A 20,075-nucleotide genomic window follows, 5' to 3' on the forward strand; every position below is an offset into this window, starting at 1 on the left:
AAAACTTTCTTATATTTAAATAAGTGGTAAGATCAGGTGCCCATGTCAATTGACCAAGACTCAACTTTTTTAGCTGGTTGTGGTTTGGTATCTTTTTACTATTTGATATGCTATTATAGTTTCTATACCATTTAAAAATCCTATAATCTTTCAAAAAATGATTTTTAAGAATCCTCACTTTTTTTCTTTCTACTAAGAAATGGGAAAAGGAGAGTGGAAAGGAATGGAAAAGCATTTAATGTCTGTTCTGTTTGTCCCTTTAATAATGGGAATGACTTGGGCTGGGGATGTGGCTCAAGTGGTAGCATCCTTGCCTGGCATGCGTGCGGCTTGGGTTCCATCCTCAGCACCACATACAAAACAATGATGTTGTGTCTGCCAAAAACTAAAAAATAAATATTAAAAAAATTCTCTCTCTCTCTCTCTCTCTCTCTCTCTCTCTCTCTCTCTCTTTCTCTCTTTCTCTCTCTCTCTCTCCTTATAAAAAGTAATGGGAATAACTCTGTATAGTGAATATGATTATGATGATGATGATGATGATGATGATGATGATGAAAGTGTTATTGACCCTCATGTTCAGATGAGGACAATGCTCAGGAAGTTCACTTGAAAGTAGGTATCTTGATACAGATGCTGTAGATGCAAACAAACTCATGATTCATTTAGTGACTTTTATATCCAAACAGAAACAGCTCTGGCAATTAAAGAGGAATCTGCAGCCTGGTTTTTGTGTTCTTCTATATTGTAGGAAACTGAAGACAATTGGTTTGAGTCCCAAAAGTGTTGCTTTTTAGTTTTGTGCCTTGACCAGTAATCTCTCTGAAACTTAGTATAATTTCTGTTGCTATAATTGAATATCACCCTGGGTAAATTATAGAGAAAAGACATTTAGCTCATGGCTCTGGAAGTTAAAGAGCATAGTGCTGGCATCTGGTGAGGCCTACTTGGTCATGAGGTGGTAGAGGGCAGAAGCATATGGTGTTGCAGCTTAATGGATCTGGAAGGGCCCATTTTTTTTTTTTTGAGACAGGTCTCCCTAAATTGCTGAGGCTGGCCTTGAACTTGTGATATTCCTGTCTTAGCCTCCTAAGTGGGTACTAGGATTACAGGTGTGTGACACCATTCCCAGCTCAAAAGTTGATTCAGATATATGTCTGTACATTGTGAAATATTCACCACAAAATAATTAACATATGTGTAACCTCACATAATTACATTTGTTAAAAAGTTTCTAAACTTTCATACCCTATAGAACTTGAAAATGTTTTAGTTTACTTTGATAAAATTCTGGCCATAGAAATGGTCTAATCATACAAGGTGGCATAATGCTTTTGAACTTGAGAGACATTAGAAAACCAAAAATTACTAGTGAATGCTTTCCTTCAAACATTAGTTTTGGCTCATCAACAATTCAAGCATAACTAGGGACAAAAAATATATTAGATGTCTTTTATTATCTTAACAACAACATAATTCACCTTCGGGAGATAAAGCCATTTCAAAGAGTCACATCTTATCCTACTTTTTGCTATATATTTATAATGATTCAATGACTTAGAAGCTTTCACATACTATAAGAAGTCAAAACAACATCTGAAAAATGATTTTGAAGGCTTAAATAAGTAGTAGTCTAGAAAAAATGACATGAAAACCAACTCAAGTTTCAAGTTCCTTCTTTTTAAAAATATTACATATGCTGTTCTTTTTTAGTTTTTTTTAAATTATTGGTTGTTCAAAATATTACAAAGCTCTTGAAATATCATATTTCATACATTTGACTCAAGAGGGTCATGAACTCTCATTTTTACCCCATATACAGATTGCAGAATCACATCGGTTACACATCCACGTTTTTACATATTGCCATACCAGTGACTGTTGTATTCTGCTACCTTTCCTATCCTCTACTATCCCCCCTCCCGTCCCATCTTCTCTCTCTACCCCATCTACTGCAATTCATTTCTCTCCCTTGTTTTTTTCACCTTTCCCCTCACATCCTCTTATATGTAATTTTGTATAACAATGAGGGTCTCCTTCCATTTTCATGCAATTTCCCTTCTCTCTCCCTTTCCCTCCCACCTCTCATCCCTGTTTAATGTTAATCTTTTTCTCATGCTATTCCTCCCTGCTCTGTTCTTAGTTGCTCTCCTTATATCAAAGAAGACATTTGGCATTTGTTTCTTAGGGATTGGCTAGCTTCACTTAGCATAATCTGCCCTAATGCCATCCATTAACCTGCAAATGCCATGATTTTGTCATTTTTTAGTGCTGAGTAATACTCCATTGTGTATAAATGCCACATTTTTTTTATCCATTCATCGATTGAAGGGCATATAGGTTGGTTCCGCAGTCTAGCTATTGGGAATTGTGCTGCTATGAACATTGATGTAGCAGTATCCCTATATTACACTCTTTTAAGGTCTTCAGGGAATAGTCCGAGAAGAGCAATAGCAGGGTCAAATGGTGGTTCCATTCCCAGCTTTCCCAGGAATCTCCATACTGCTTTCCAAATTGGCTGCACCAATTTGCAGTCCCACCAGCAATGTAGAAGTGTACCCTTTTCCCCACATCCTTGCCATCCTTGCCATTCTTGTTGTTGTTTGATTTCATAATGACTGCCAATCTTACTGGAATGAGATGGTATCTTAGGGTGGTTTTCATTTGCATTTCTCTGACTGCTAGAGATGGTGAGCATTTTTTCATGTACTTGTTGATTGATTGTATGTCCTCTTCTGAGAAGTGTATGTTCAGGTCCTTGGCCCATTTGTTGATTGGGTTATTTGTTTTCTTATTGTTTAATTTTTTGAGTTCTTTGTATTCTCTGGATATTAGGGCTCTATCTGAAGTGTGAGGAGTAAAAATTTGTTCCCAGGATGTAGGCTCCCTATTTACCTCTCTTATTGTTTCTCTTGCTGAGGAAAAACTTTTTAGTTTGAGTAAGTCCCATTTGTTGATTCATGTTTTTAACTCTTGTGCTATGGGTGTCTTATTGAGGAATTTGGAGCCCGACCCCACAATATGTAAATTGGAGCCAACTTTTTCTTCTATCAGATGCAGAGTCTCTGATTTGATATCTAGTTCCTTGATCCATTTTGAGTTAACTTTTCTGCATGGTGAGATAAAGGGATTCAGTTTCATTTTGTTGCATATGGATTTCCAGTTTTCCCAGCACCATTTGTTGAAGATGCTATTCTTCCTCCATTGCATGCTTTTAGCCCCTTTATCAAATATAATATAGTTGTAATTTTGTGGATTGGTCTCTGTGTCCTCTATTCTGTACCATTTGTCCACCCGCCTGTTTTGGTACCAGTACCATGCTGTTTTTGTTACTATTGCTCTGTAGTACAGTTTGAAATCTGGTATTGCTATACCTCCAGATTCACACTTCCTGCTTAGAATTGCTTTTGCTATTCAGGGTCTTTTATTTTTCCACATGATTTTCATGATTGCTTTATCTATTTCTACAAGAAATGCCATTGAGATTTTGATTGGCATTGCATTAAACCTATAGAGAACTTTGGGTAATATCACAATTTTGATGATGTTAGTTCTGCCTATCCATGAACAGGGTATATTTTTCCATCTTCTAAGATCTTCTATTTCTCTCTTTAGGGTTCTGTAGTTTTCATTGTATAAAACTTTCACCTATTTTGTTAGGTTGATTCCCAAGTATTTTTTTTTTTTTTTGAGGATATTGTGAATGAGGTGGTTGTCCTCATTTCCATTTCAGAAGATTTGTCACTAATATACAAAAATGCCTGTGATTTATGTGTGTTGATTTTATATCCTGCCACTTTGCTGAATTCATTTATTAGCTCTAGTAGTTTTTTTTGTAGACCCTTTTGGGTCTGCTAGGTATAGAATCATGTCTTCCATAAATAGTGATAATTTAAGTTCTTCTTTTCCTATTTTTATGCCTTTAATTTCTTTCATCTGTCTAATTGCTCTGGCCAGTATTTCAAGAACTATATTAAATAGAAGTGGTGAGAGAGGGCATCCCTGTCTTGTTCCAGATTTTAGAGGGAATGCCTTCAGTTTTTCTCCATTTAGAATGATGCTAGCCTGAGGCTTAGCATAGATAGCTTTTACAATATTGAGGTATGTTCCTGTTGTCCCTAGTTTTTCTAGTGTTTTGAACAAAAAGGGATGCTGTACTTTGTCGAATGCTTTTTTTGCATCTATCGAGATGATCATATGGTTCTTATCTTTAAATCTATTGATGTGGTGAATAACGTTTATTGATTTCCGTATATTGAACCAGCCTTGCATCCCAGGGATGAATCCTACTTGATCATGGTGAACAATTTTTTTGATATGCTTTTGTATCCAATTTGCCAGAATTGTATTGAGGATTTTTGCATCTAGGTTCATTAGAGATATTGGTCTGTAGTTTTTTTTGTTTGATGTGTCTTTGTCTGGTTTCGGGATCATGGTGAGGTTGGCCTCATAGAATAAATTTGGAAGAGCTCCTTCTTTTTCTATTTCCTCAAATAACTTGAAAAGTATTGGTATCAACTCTTCTTTAAAGGTTTTGTAAAACTCCACTGTATACCCATCCAGTCCTGGGCTTTTCTTGGTTGGAAGTTTTTGATGGCTTCTTCTATTTCCTCCTTTGTTATTGGTCTGTTTAAATTGTGTGTATCTTCCTGACTCAATCTGGGCAATTCATATGACTTAAGAAATTTATCAATATCTTCACTATATTCTATTTTATTGGAATATAGGATTTCAAAATAATTTTTAATTATCTTCAGTATTTCTGTAGTGTCTGTTATGATATTACCTTTTTCATTCCGTATGTTACTAATTTGAGTTCTCTCTCTTATTCTCTTCATTAGCATGGCTAAGGGTCTGTCAATCTTATTTATTTTTTTGAATAACCAATTTTTAGTTTTGTCAATTTTTCCCATGGTTTCTTTTGTTTCAATTTCATTGATTTCCTCTCTGATTTTAATTATTTCATGCCTTCTGCAAGGTATACCTGACTCAGATGGAATGGAATCTTAAAGAAGTCATTAGATGGCAAGTCCAAACAATGAAAGAATATTTTGAAAATGAATTACGTAAGCAGATTCAAGAAGCAAAAATGAACTCTACCAGGAGATAGAGATTTTTTTAAAAAAATCAAACAGTAATCCTAGAAATGCAGGAAACCATAAACCAAATCAAAATCTCAAATGAGAATATTACAAATAGACTAGATCAAATAGAAGTCAGAACATCAGATAATGAAGACAAAGTTTATCAACTCAAAAAGACTATAGTCAATGCAGAAAGGCTGGTAAGAAACCACGTGTGAAACATCCAAGAGATATGGGATGTCATTAAAAAAAAACAAAACTTAAGAGCCCTTGGGATAGAAGAAGGTATAGAGGTCCTAACCAAAAGAATGAGCAATAAATTGAATGAAATAATCTTAGAAAACTTTCCAGAAATGAAAGATGGAATGGACTGCCAAATTCTGGAAGCCTACAGAACCCCAAACATACAAAACCGTAATAGACCAACTCCAAGACACATTATTATGAAGATATCCAACATACAGAACAAGGAGAGGATATTAAAAGCTACAAGAGAAAGGAGGCAGATTACATTCAGGGATAAACCAATTATGTTAACAGCTGATGTTTCATCACAGACATTGAAAGTGAGATGATCTTGTATCAATGTATTTCAAATACTGAAAAATAATGGATTCCAAACAAGAATATTGTATCCAGCAAAATTAAGCTTCAAGTTTGACAATGAAATTAAAATATTTCACAATAAACAAAAGTTAATAGAATTCACAGCCAGAAAACCAGCACTGCAAAGCATTTTGAGCAAAACACTACAAGATAAGGAAATAAAAGACAGCACCCAAAACTAACAGTGGGAGGTAACCCAGTAAAGTGGGCGGAATTACCAAAGAGGAAAAACAAGCCAATTAAACTAAATAAATAAATAAACATGACTGGAAGTACAAACCATATTTCAATAGTAACCGTAAACGTTAATGGCTTAAACTCACCAATCAAGCGACATAGGCTAGTAACTTGGATTAAAAAAACAGATACAACAATATGCTGCCTTCAGGAGACTCATCTGACAGGAAAAGACATACACAGGCTGAAGGTGAAAGGTTGGGAAGAATCATACCACTCAAATGGTCTTCAGAAGCAAGGAGGAGTGGCCATACTCATATCGAATAAAATCAACTTCAAACCTAAGTTAATCAAAAGGGATAAATAAGGACACTATATATTGTTAAAAGGAACCATTCACCAACAAGAGATAACAATTATCAATACGTATGCACCAAATAATGGTGCTGCAACATTTATAAAACAAACTCTCCTCAAATTCAAGAATCAAATTGACCTCAACACAATAATTATGGGTGACTTCAAAACACCGATATCACCATTGGACAGATCCTCCAAACAAAAGCTGAATAAAGAAACTATAGAACTCAAAGCACAATCAATAACCTAGACTTAACTGACATATATAGAATATATCAACCATCATCAAGTGGGTATACGTTCTTCTCAGCAGCACATGGATCCTTCTCAAAGATAGACCATATATTATGCCACAGGGCAACTTTTAGTAAATATAAAGGTGTGGAGATAATACCATGCATCTTAACTGCTCATAATAAAATGAAACTGCAAATCGATGATAAAAGAAGGAAGGAAAAATCCTGCATCACCTGGAAAATGAACAATATGTTACTGAATGATCAATGGGTTACAGATGACATAAAGGAGGAAATCAAAAAATTCTTAGAGATAAATGAAAATACAGACACATATATCAGAATCTATGGGACACAATGAAAGCAGTTTTAAGAGCGAAATTCATTGACTGGAGTTCATTCCTCAAAAAAAGAAAAAAACCAACAAATAAATGAGCTCACACTTCATCTCAAAACCCTGGAAAAGGAAGACCAAAACATATGCTGTACTTTTTAAAAGCAACTTTGCTGAGATCCATAGCCGAGTCGTAATAATGCATGGCATTTTTGCCAGAACAGAGTGGTTGAGAGGTGACCCCAGCAAGCCATTGAAATGATAATGGTTATATTAAGGTGTGTATTCAATTGTATATTAGACCCCTGCTGTCCGCCTTGGCCTGCTACTTTGGAGTTCTCAGCTTGCTACTTTGGAGTTCTCGACGGGATTCCCGGAGAGTTTCCATTGGTTGGGGAAATGCGGGAAGAGGGATTTCCAGAGGAGAGATTTTCTGGTTGGTGGTTTCTGGAGGAGCCGCGTGGCGTTCGGGAGTGTTCCCGGGAAGTGTGTGTAGAGTGCTGGTGAGAGTTTGGAAATAAAGGTTGCTGTTTGAACCTACAAGGCTGTGTAGCGGCTTGGTTATTTTGTGCCCAGCCATACTGCAGCATTTGGTGGCCCGTGCGGGGAACACCTGAGGGTAGGTGATAAGGTAAATTGCTCGCCCCTGAGGGAAGACAAGAGAATGGGTGACCATTTCAAAAAACAATGTGTTCTCGTTTGATTTGTTTTGTTTTTGTTTCAAGCTGCCTATCCCTAGAACTTTCTCAGGCAAACTGGGAAAAATGGTTGGCTCAAGGTGTGAAGTTGTTCAGCCCTGAGGAAGAGATAAAGAAAGATAGACCATGAATATACATTTCAAAAAAATAGGAAAATTGATACAATGATTTTTTGTTCCATTTTTGTTTCGTTTTGCTTTGGTTTTGTTTTGAGTTATCTGTTTGAGTTGCGTTATCCTTGTAGCAGAAAGATGGGGTCAGAAATTAGCGAAAAACAAACTGAAAGAATGTTAAGTAAATTGTTAGAGGAAGGAGGCATCCCAGTAAAACCAAAAAGAGTCAGGGCATACGTTGATAAAATACAAAAATGTAGCCCATGGCTTTTTCAGTGGGAGTTGTTGAATATATCACAATGGGACCATCATGTTGAAGATTTAAGGGACAGGGAAAAGAAAAACCCAGGAACTCTGCCAGTTGGCACATTGCCATTGTGGATGATGATACGATTTTGTTTGCCTAGTCCAAAGATTTCAGTTCAGATTATGGTAGAAGACATATTAAATCAGGAAAAAAAGGAGGCCTCTTGAGATAGTCAGAAAGGGGAAGAAAGTTTAGAGCAGAAAAAGCCATCAGGGGAAAAGTTACAACAGGAGGCTGCTACTAACACCTTTCTATCACCAGAGGGCATAAGTGTCCAACCAACAGCTCTGCCTATGGGGCCCTCAACCCTCCTGTTGATAGATGGGATTCTGAGACAGTACCTCAAAGATTAGCATGCCCTGTATTTGAACAGGCAGGAGGGTAGCGAATTCACCATGTTTTAGAATTCAAAACAGTGAAACAGCTAAAAGAGGCTGTAACAACCTATGGTCCTCAAGCATCCTTCACCATAAGCTTGGTCGAATCCATTACCAACTTGAACACGATGCCAGCAGATTGAACTAGTATGTGTAAAGCTGTGCTAAATGGAGGACAATACCTGTTATGGAAGGTTGCCAATGAGAAATTTTTCATGGAGACAGATAGGCGAAATGCAGCAGCTGGTTATCCTCAGAGAAATCTAGATATGTTGTTAGGAAAAAAACCTTATGAGGGTCAGCTGCTACAAATACTCACAAATTGCTATATACTCACAAATTGCTGCAGATGCAGTTAGGGCATGGAAGACTTTACAAGGACATGGAGATTTACAAGGTCAATTATCTAAGGTAATACAAGGAGCTAATGAACCTTACACTGAATTTGTAGATAGGCTTATTCAAAGAGCTACCAGAGTTTTGGGGGATACAGAGCAAGCAATGTCATTAATTAAACAGCTAGCCTTTGAGCAAGCAAACAGATGGTGCAAGGAGGCCATTAGACCATGGAAACATGGAGATTTAAACACATATATTAAATTATGTAGAGACATTAATGAACAAGGGCAAGTCCTGACAGCTGCAGTACAACAGGGTTTAGATGCCAGACCGAAAACATGCTACAATTGTGAACAAACGGGACATTTTAAAAGGAGTTGCCCCATAGGATGAGGGTTTAACAAAACTAGGTATCAAAGGAGGAGAATACCGGGTATTTGCCCACGATGCTGTAAAGGGAGACATTGGGCTAATGAATGCCGTTCTCAAACCACCATAGAGGGTACTCCATTATCAAAAAACAGACAAGTACCAGGTGTTTACCCACAATATCATGGAGAAAAGCATCAGGCTCCATTGCCAAAAAACAGACAGGGGGGCCCAATGCTCTGGGGCCCACAACCACAAATATACGGGGCAATGGAGGAACCCAGCAACACCATCATGGTAGTGCCCAGGACACATTATCCATTAGATCCCTCATCAGACAAACCAGGGGGAGCATAGGGTTGGACACCTGCACCTCCACCAGAGCAGTACTAACTCCAGAGATGGGAGTTCAAATCATTCCCACAGGAGTAAAAATACCTCTTCCCCAAGGAACAGTAGGCTTATTATTGGGACGCAGTTCTTCCACTCTAAAAGGACTTATGATAAGTCCTGGGGTAATTGATCCTGATTATGAAGGTGAAATAAAAATTATAGCTAGTTCTCCAAAAGGTATATCAGTAATTTCACCAGGAGATAGAATAGCACAGTTATTAATAATACCCAGCCTGCTTGATAAATTTTCCAGCTGTACTGTACAAAGAGGTTCCAGGGGATTAGGCTACACAGGTGTAGATTGGGCTATGCTGTCTTTAAATTTAGATTTTCGCCCCATGCTAAAACTAAATATTCAAGGACATTATCCATTAAATCCCTCATCAGACAAACTAGAGGGAACACAGGGTTGGACATCTGTGCCTCTGCCAGAGCAGTACTAACTCCAGAGATGGGAGTTCAAATCATTCCCACAGGAGTAAAAGGACCTCTTCCCCAAGGAACAGTAGGCTTATCATTGGGACACAGTTCTTCTACCCAGCCTGCATAATAAATTTTCCAGTCATACTGTAGAAAGAGGTTCCAAGGGATTTGGCTCCACAGGTGTGGATTGGGCTATACTGTCTTTAAATTTAGATTCTCACCCAATGCTAAAACTAAATATTCAAGGACATGAATTTAATGGGCTACTGGACACAGGAGCTGACCTTAGCATCATATCTCATCAAGAATGGCCAAAACATTGGCCATTACAACAAGAAACTCAAATGCTTTGAGGCCTAGGAGTGGCAACTAATCCCCATAGAAGTGCAATGATATTAGATTGGAAGGATCCTGAAGGATGTGAAGGAACTATACAGCCATATGTATTGGATCATCTTCCTATATATGTATGGGGACGAGATGTCCTAGATCAATTAGGTTTGACATTAACAAATAACATCAATCCTAATGTGCCCACTACTAAGGCTAGACAAGGCTTTAGGAAAGAAAAAAGATTAAGAGAACAAGAACAAGGTATAACAGCACCAATTCAAATAGATCAAGGAATAAATAGACATGGATTCGGTTTTCAGAAAGGGCCACTGAGACAATCAAAATTACTTGGAAATCAGAAAGAGCAGTATGGGTTCCTCAGTGGCCCCTGACTAAAGAAAAGATACAAGTAGCCCATGACCTGGTCAAACAACAATTAGCAGATGGATATATACAACCTTCTGTATTTCCCCATAATACTCCCATTTTTGTCATTAAAAAGAAATCTGGTAAATGGAGATTTTTGCAAGATTTAAGAGCCATTAATAATGAGATGGTTATTATGGGACCTGCTCAATCGGGGAATCCCCAATTGTCTGCTTTGCCAAAAAACTGGTATGTTTTAGCTATAGATATTAAAGATTGTTTATTTTTTTAAATTCCAATTCATCCTGAAGATAGTCTACGTTTTGCATTTACTATCCCTGCACTAAATCATGAAGGTCCTGATCAGAGATATGAATGGAATGTACTCCCTCAAGGGATGGCTAATATTCCAACTATGTGTCAAATTTATGTTAACAAAGCAATCCAGCCACTTAGAAATCAAAATCCTGAACTACAAATATTTCACTATATGGATGATGTATTATTGGCACATAAAGATAAAAAAAATCATTGCTAGAATGTTATGCCACACTTACAAATTTATTTAAAAATTATAATCTAGAGATAGCAATAGATAAATTACAATTTAATCTTCCAATTAATTATTTTGGAGTTCTATTATCCTCAACCATGGTCCGCCCACCAAAAATTCTAATACGAGTAGATAAACTCAAATCACTTAATGACTTTCAAAAGTTATTAGGAGACATAAATTGGATAACGCCTTATCTAGGCATACCAACAGGAGAGTTAGGACCTTTATTTGATATCCTAAAAGGTCCATCAGATCCAAATTCACCCCGCATGTTAATGCCTAAAGCAAGAAAGGCATTAAAAATTATTGAAATATTTATGGAAAATATGCATTTGGATAGAATTGATGTAAGTTTGCCTTTATTATTTATTGTAATATCAACAAAAAATATTCCTACAGGAGTATTTTGGCAAGAAAGTCCATTATTGTGGATACATTTATTTTATTCTCCTAACACTATTCTTACTAGGTATCCTGAGTCCATAGGACAATTAATACTCAAAGGAATAAAAGCAGCAAAGGGAGTATTTGGAATTTCTCCCAATAAAATTGTTACTCCATATGCTATGGATCAAATTGATGGGTTAGCTAATGAGTTAAATACTTGGGCAACAATCATGTGTAAATCTAATGTTTCATTTGATAATCACTTACCATCTAATCCTTTGTTGTCTTTTTGGTCTTTGCATCCTGTAGTTTTTCCAAAAATTACAAGAAAAACACCTATCATGAATGCTCCAAATATATTCACTGATGGGTCAAATAATGGTTACAGCAGCAGTAGTTACCCCTGAACAAACTTTTACATTTTTAGTATCCAAACAATCAGCTCAAAAGGTAGAGCTTAATGCAGTATTACAAACTTTTGTGATGTTTAAAGATTCTGTATTTAATTTATTTTCTGATAGTCAGTATATAGTTAATGCTATAGTATCCCTTGAAGATGCTGGTAGGATTTCCCTTCCTCTACTGTTTTCTCTTTGTTTTCCACTATACAGAGTCTATTCTGGGACGGAAAAGATTCATTTTTCTAGGACATATCAGGGCACATGCAGGATTGCCTGCAGCCCTTGGTTTGGGCAATGATTTAGCAGATAAAACTACACATGACATACACATTTTCTCTACAATAGAAGAAGCTATAAATTTTCATAAAAAATTCCATGTCAATGCTAATACTTTACAAAAGCATTTTAAAATAACTAAGGAACAAGCTAGACAAATAATAAAACAATGTCAAAATTGTGTGACCTTTTTACCACAAGTTAATCTTGGAGTCAATCCTAGAGGACTGATACCTAACCATATTTGGCAGATGGACGTCATACACTTGCCAGAATTTGGAAAATTAAAATATTTGCATGTTACAGTTGATACTTCTAGATTTTTGATGGGCTCCCTTCATGCTGGAGAAAAAACTGAATATATTATAGCTTATTGCTTACAAAATTTTGCCACTGTGGGCATTCCAAAACAGTTAAAAACAGACAATGGTCCTGGTTATACTTCTACCTCTTTTAAATAATTTTGCTCATCATTCGGCATTACTCATATAACAGGAATCCCATACAATCCACAGGGACAAGGCATAGTTGAAAGAGCTCATCAAACTATTAAAATGTACTTATTAAAGCAAAAAGAGGGAATTGGAAAGGGGTATATATCCCCCAAAGATAAACTTAAAATAACCCTTTTTACTCTAAACTTTTAAAATTTGGATTCATCAGGGCTTAGTGCTGCAGAAAGGCATATGTGTCCAAAAAATGTACATAAGCCTAAGTTACTTTGGAAGGATATTCTAACAGGACAATGGAAAGGTCCTGACCCAGTGATTGTCTGGATTTGGGGTTGTGTTTGTGTGTTTCCACAGGGAGAACAGCAGCCGATTTGGATTCCAGAGAGACTAACCAAAGCGATTTCTACAGACCAAAAAAGAAGATGATTTGACTCAAATTCATAAGAGCTGATATCCAGAGCTCCAGGTTGGCTATTCTTACATCTACAACAGTGGTTCTTCCACACCTGGAGGCTAATGAATAATGAACACCATTAAAGCCTATTTAAAATGTAAAAAAACCTTGGGGCTTGCTTGTGGGAATAACTTCAGTCCCATTATGCAAGTTACAGGAATAAGGATGGGATATCCAAAAAAGAGTCAAACCCAGGTGGTAACCAGGATGTCTTTTTCAATATCTATTTTATTATTGCCCTTTCCCACATCATAAAGTTCTATTTATTTTTTGAGCTCATACAGACCTAGGTTAATGTTTTTCTGATCAGTTTTATTTTTTGACTATGGAGTTTTTAAACATTGCAATGGAGATTTCACCTGTGTAAATCTACAAGGCCTTTACTATTGTCTTATGTGTTGTATGTTATGTGTGCACACTTGTGTTTTGTGTTATATGTCTGTATGTGCGTATGTCCATATATCATGTATGAGGAGCGCTCATGAAAAAATGGATCCAAATATTTTTATTATTCACGTGATTTAAATGGTTTAATTTAAATTGAGTAAACAGCTGTTGAGGATTGTTTTAATATGTGAACAAATAAGGAGGTTAACAGAACTGTTTGTTTACTTTCACCTTTTCTTTTTATTATATTTAATAATTCTGTTCAGGATAATGTAAATTGTTTAGAAAATTGTTTTCTTAGTACCTGTTGGAATGTTACATAATTTTTTTTAGCCATCATTGCCAGAATTCCTATCTTTATCCCAGTGCCAGTGAAGACAAAGATAAAACCAAACTACAGCTTCTTCGATAGCTATCACAGTAAACTGTATGAACTTATGCATCAATGAATAATAACTCAACAAGTAATGCTCAATCAAGGAGTTGATTTACTTTGGGAGGAAATGGACATATTGATAGGTTCCTCTGCTTTGAACTGCTTGCAGAATTTGCCTGGACTATGTATCACTTGTATACATTGTAAACTATCTCTTGGTGCAGCAAATTATGGTAGTGCTGGAGTATCTTTGCTGATGATGTCACCAGTGGTACAATTTTTCCAAAGGAGCCATCAATTGGCTTGGTGTCATGGCATTTCTGTATCCTCCTCCCTTCTGCTAGTGATGGTCTAAAATTTGGGGGCCAACACCGGTGAGGCAAAGATCCTCACCCCCCCACACTGGCACCAAGGCCAAATTTGGGGGCCAACAGAGGTGAGACAAAGAACCTCACCCCCCCACTGGTGCATAGGCCTATCCACAAGTATGGCTGTATGCTGGACTGGTAGTCAGTGACAGGTAACATCCAATTTCAGTGGTACCAACCTAAGACGGGAGGCTGACGCCTTGAGGTCAGCTCATCGAATGACGGGTAAGGACCTTATGTAGTATTGAACAGCCTAACAGGCACGGTCCCTAAGCCACATGCTTGGTGTTTAATTAAACAAAAGGGGGGAGATGCGGAGACCCATAGTCGAGTGGGAATAACTCATGGCATTTTTGCCAGTACAGAGTGGTTGAGAGGTGATTCCAGCAAGCCATTGAGATGTAATGGTTATGTTAAGCTGTGTATTCAATTGTATATTAGACCCCTGCTGTCCACCTTGGCCTGCTACTTTGGAGTTCTCAGCCTGCTACTTTGGAGTTCTCGCCAGAATTCCCGGAGAGTTCCCATTGGTTGGGGAAGTGTGAGAGGAGGTATTTCCGGAGGAGGGTTGTCTGGTTGGGGTGGTGTGTCCCAGGAGAAGGCCGTTTGCATGGCATTCTCGGGAGTGTGTAGAATAAAGGAATTCCTGTTTTGAACCTACGAGGCTGTGTGGCAGCTCAGTTATTTTGTGCCCAGCCAGACTGTGGCACAACCTGAGCAGCCGCAGGAGCACATTGACACAGTCCAAGGTCCTGCTGCCAGTACCCCTCAGCAAGCCCAAGGAGAACAAGGAGGCACCTCTGGGTGCCAACAAGAGCCAGGATTCCCTTCTGAAGCTCAAGTAAGAGGAGCCTGAGTATGACATCCCCACCTTTGGCTTTGACTCTGAACCAGAGCTGAGTGAGGAGCACACAGAGGACAGAGGCTCAGGAGACCATAAGCCTGCCCAGCCCCGTAGACCCTCACATGCCTCCTCCCTGCAGTGGGCCCGCTTCAAGGTGGGTGAGCCTTCAGAAGACGTGGCCCTAGAAAAGGAGACTAGCTATGAGAATGAGGGCTTCTGGCCATATGGAGAGGACACCCTGTGGATCAGAGGCTCCTCTGGGGACAGTGACTCCACAGGGGGCTCCTCATTGTTCCTTACCAAGAAAAACTCCCCCAAGTCAGGCTCCCCCAAGTCATCATCACTCCTAAAGCTCAAGACAGAGAAGAATGCCAGGCTAAACTGGAGAAGAACCTCTCCTTGGCCTCCTTTTCCTCATCCATCACCATCAACACCACCTGCTCCTCATCCTCCTCCTCTTCCTCCTTCTTGTCAAAGAACAGTGGTGGCCTGAAGCCATGCTTTGCCTAGGATGCAGGCATTCGTGGCACTCCCAATGTCAGGGCCAGGGGAAGGACACTGATATGAGGGCTGGGATCCTCCTGTGTCCAGGCCAAGCCATCTGTCTAGCCTAAGCCCTTCCTGAACTTGCAGAGTCACAGAGTCAAGAGAAGATGGACATCAGCACTTTAGGATGCCAACTGAGACCCACAGGCCAGCTCCAGAAGGAAGGGCCCTAAGCACCCTAGGAATGAGGATTCAGAGCTTACCCCACACATAGCCTCTGAAGGGCCCAATGAAGGGGGACCAGGAGAGGCTCAGCCGACATCATTACCTTCCCAGCCACTTCTCTCGCATGTATCCCTAAGAAGGAGTAGGAAGGGCCAGCCACCTCCTATGTGACATGTAGCACCTCCCAGAAGATCCAGGACTCAGAGATCAGTTTCCCTGGAGTGGAGGTGCAGGTGCTGGAAAATCAGGAGAGTGGCTAGTGGTATGTGAGGTTTGGGGAGCTAGAGGGCTGGGCCCTTTCCCACTACTTGGTGCATGATGAGAATGAGCAGCCTAACACCCCTGGAAAAGAGCAGGATGTGTTAAAGAGCAGGCAGAATGAGGGCAAGTCAGAGACCCTGGAGAAGATCAAGAGATGGGTCCAGGTGCTCAACACCGTCAACCAGAGGGGAAAGACAACATTAAACCCTACAGATGTTGGACCTGAAAGATGGCCCACCTCCCAGCTATTGCCTGGAAGGTAGGATACACTGAATAGGGAAGGCAATGACCTGGAACCCAGACATGAGAAAGCTGGGACCTATGGTGCACCTTGGTTTCTTCATTGAGGGACTACATGTCATTTGGGACAGGCCATCTTGGATACCCCAATTGTGCCTTTGCTGCGAATCTGGAAGAGATGTGGTCATAGGGGGGCCTCCAGCATCCTGCCTGTTTGGCTGTTTTGGTGGCTACCATGTTGTCACCAGAGGTAGCCCTTATATTGTCCTTATCCATGTTTGTGGATCATGCTCTTTCCCAGGAATTGCCACCACCCACCATGGCTGGGTGCATATGAAGACACCACAGGCCCTGGGACTTGGAGTTGTCTCATGAGCTCACATCTCTCCCTGGGCCAGGCCACTGTCTGTACCTGGGAGTTAAAGAAAACACAGTTCCCAGGTGCCAGCAGGAACTACCTTCTTAGCTGTTATTGCCCTGGCCTTGAGAAGAGAGTTTGCTCTCCTTGGGGTACTGCATGGAAAATACAATTCTCCAGTTTAGAGGGTGGGGGAAGCCATCATGCGCTCCATCATCATCACAGACTATTTGGGATATTTCTGAGTAAGCAGTTCCTTTGCATGTTTCAGGAAGGGTTTGTTGGTTTGGGGTTTACAATTCAGGCTTTTGGTTTGGGTTTTATTTTAGGGGTTGCTTGGGCTCCTTGGGGGGTCAGCCTCACATGGGAACAGAAGGAGTGTTGGGTGGGCTTTTCTGTTGTTCTCTGTGGAGGGGAGTTTTGTTTTGTATTTGGCTTCCCATTCTCCCCCTCCATAAGCACGTCATTTTGTTTGGCTTCCACTGTGTGGACTTTGCCCTCACGGCACTTGCCAAAAGGGATTTGGGGTTGAGTAAGCCCATGTCCCAGTCTTGGCAAAACAGAGAAACTGTCATTCTGGTTTCTGCCCAGCTTGGTAGGGCAAAAACCCTCCCAGGAGGGAAGAGGTTGTTGTTAGGAGCCAGAACTTAGGGGGTAAGGCAGCATGCAGGCTGCTGGGTGGTTGCCATTCTGTGTATGTTCTCCCACTGGGGCAGGGCTGAAAGCCTTACAGAGAACTGTGGAGAAGCAGCCGTGGCCCCCACCCTGGGTGGAGGAGACCCCAGCTGGGCCTCCTGGAGCAGATACCACTAGCCACTCCTCTGGACTACTGGCAATGCCATGGTTGCTCGCAAAGAAGGAGGACCCCTGTGCTTGGAACCAGTCTGGCCTTCCCGGAGGCAGTGCCCCAGTAAAGGGAGAAGCAAGAGAGTGACATTTCCTGCAGGTATTCTGTCAATTTTGGGTTGTTTTTCCATTGTTGATATCTCAGAGAAACTCTCCAGAAAGAAGCCCAGCCAGCTTCTCCAAGGACTCACCCTATGTTGGGAGTAAGATTTCTGCCTATGCCTTTGTTTTCAGACAGATGAGGCTTCACAGCCACTGAATAAACTGCCAGAATCACAAGACCAAGGGCTGTTGTTTCCTAAATTGGAGGGAGGCCCTGCCCTCACCTTCTCCTCCCTAGCAGGCCTTCACCCTCTCTCCTGACCCTCCAGGATCCCAGAGGCCTTTCCTGGGATCCCAGCACCCTTGTCCCTCACCACACCCTGATCCTGGCAGCTGTAGCAAACCTTTGTCAGAGGTCCATGGTGAGATTGTTTTGTTTCCTTTTTTTCATTTGTGAGTGTGTTTAAAATCAAAATTAGATATTTTCTTCTGCTGGACAGTATTAAATAGAGCAGGATGTTACGTTAATCTGCCAGATTGCAGTACTAATGGTAGTGGATTAGTGTCTTCATGTTAATATTATTTTTTCTTTTTTGAACAATAATGATAAAGAAGTGGTTCATTATTTTTTAATTAATGCACTTTAAGATGGAATGGAAAGAAACCCAGAGAGCAAAGTTCATTACTTAAAGATGCAGTATATACATTTCTTTTTTTTATAAATTTTTAATAATTAATAAAATTTGTATTTTAATACTATTTTATTAAACTTTTAATAAATATTTATTAAAATAAAAAAGTAATTTATGGTTATTTAAAAAATATTTGTTGCTACTGCAGTTCTAGATACTAGTAGAGCTAAATTCCAATTGATATATGAAAATAGGGCCCTGTATGATAACTTCGATCTGCAATCTGGTATCAGTAATCATAAGGTCTATAAACCACTGAACTAAAGTTTAGTAATTCCTATTTATTCCATGCTGGCCATAATACAAAGTGCTTAATTCCATTTATCTTATTTATTTCTATAACAACTATGTGTTATGAAGTAGGTATTATTAATCCTATAGCCTAACAGGCTGATTTAGTTTAATAATGTGCTCCAAATTGTACTCCCAATGAATTGTTCAGTCAGAATTTGAACCCAGCTAGCTTCCATTTATATTACTGTCACAAGATCTAGGACTCATAATGAGGAATATTAAAAAAGATAAGTTAAAATTCTTAATTTTGACTGTTTATTATATGCCAGGTAATTCTAAGCCCATTCCTTAGTAGATCATCAACACCACATGACAAAATAGATCCATATAGGAGTCTGTCTTGACAGAGGAAGGCAGGTAGGTCTAGAGCAATGGACTTGCCCAGGGCAGAACTAGAGCAGGAGCTGAACAAGCACCCAGGCAGCTGGCTGCAGAGCCTGCACTCTTCATGGTCCTAGAAGTTCTGCAGGACTGTATAAATGCTCTGGTGGTTACCATCCAACCACCATGGCTCAGCTCCCTTCTATCAATGTGGAAAAGGGACCAGGACAGCAAATCACAGGAGCACTGCATGGGAAACAAGGAAGAGAGATCAGCAGCCCCAGGTGAAGAAGGAGGTCAGATGATATGATGAACCTGCAAGTGATGCTGGTGTGCACCTATTTGCAAACCACTGCCCAAGGATGTTGGAGAAGGACCAGGTGGCAGGGAGGAGGATTGTGGGCTGTGAACATGGCTAGTGGCAAAACTGTCAGACAAGTATCAAGGTGCACTGTTCCACTATCCCAAGATATGCAGTACACAGTAAGAAATGTTGATATTAACAAGGTAATGATAAAGTGCACTGAGAATTTATTAGGTCAGGTGCTGTCCTAAGCACTTTTCATCTCACTCAACAAACTCCAACAAACTCTTTGCTGATCTACAAGGTTATGCATGTATGAAATCAAAATTGGATAATTAATTAAATGCCATTCAAGTTTGGTTTGTAAAAAAATTGACACACACCAGGTACAGTGACAAACATTTGTAATCCCAGTGAAGTAGGGGAATCTCAAGTTCAAGGGCAGCATGGGCAATTTAGGGAGAACTCAAAATAAAAAGGTTTGGGGATGTAGCTCTGTGGTAAATCACCCCTGGGTTCAGTTCCTAGTACCAAAAAGAAAGAAAGAAAGAGAGAGAGAGAGAGAGAGAGAGAGAGAGAGAGAGAGAGAGAGAGAGAAAGAGAGAAAGATAGAGAGAGAGAAAGAGAGAAAAAGAGAAAGAGAGAAAGAGAGAAGGAAAGAAAGGCACTTGTCTCTTTTGTCAGGAAACATTAAGTTCTTGCCCTTGAACCAAAGTCCTCTTGAAAAAAAGAAATCAATACATCTCTAGATCTTGCTCAGCTTCAAATTCTTGAACTGCTTTCTGAGTGCAGAAAATATTGTGGCCCAAACAGGCCATGATGTTCTCTAAGCCTCTTGAGCTCATTATGCACATCACTACATTTTGTGTTTTGGAACTTATAAAGACAGTGTGATGATTTAAAGTTCCATTGATTTTTCATTCCCATAATGAGAAACCAGTCTCTTTTAGTTCATCTTCAACAAAATACAGTTGTCAAACTGATAGAATTAGC

At 39.5% G+C, this 20,075-nt stretch overlaps 1 pseudogene; it reads left to right on the top strand.

Annotated features, from left to right (window-relative positions):
• LOC143398212 (SH3 and PX domain-containing protein 2A-like) overlaps nt 1-17,517 on the top strand; it is a 31,076-nt pseudogene extending 13,559 nt beyond the window's left edge.
• Nucleotides 17,518-20,075: the final 2,558 nt, after the last annotated feature.

The sequence above is a fragment of the Callospermophilus lateralis genome, chromosome 4 (assembly GCF_048772815.1).
Source record: "Callospermophilus lateralis isolate mCalLat2 chromosome 4, mCalLat2.hap1, whole genome shotgun sequence".
NCBI lineage: Eukaryota > Metazoa > Chordata > Mammalia > Rodentia > Sciuridae > Callospermophilus > Callospermophilus lateralis.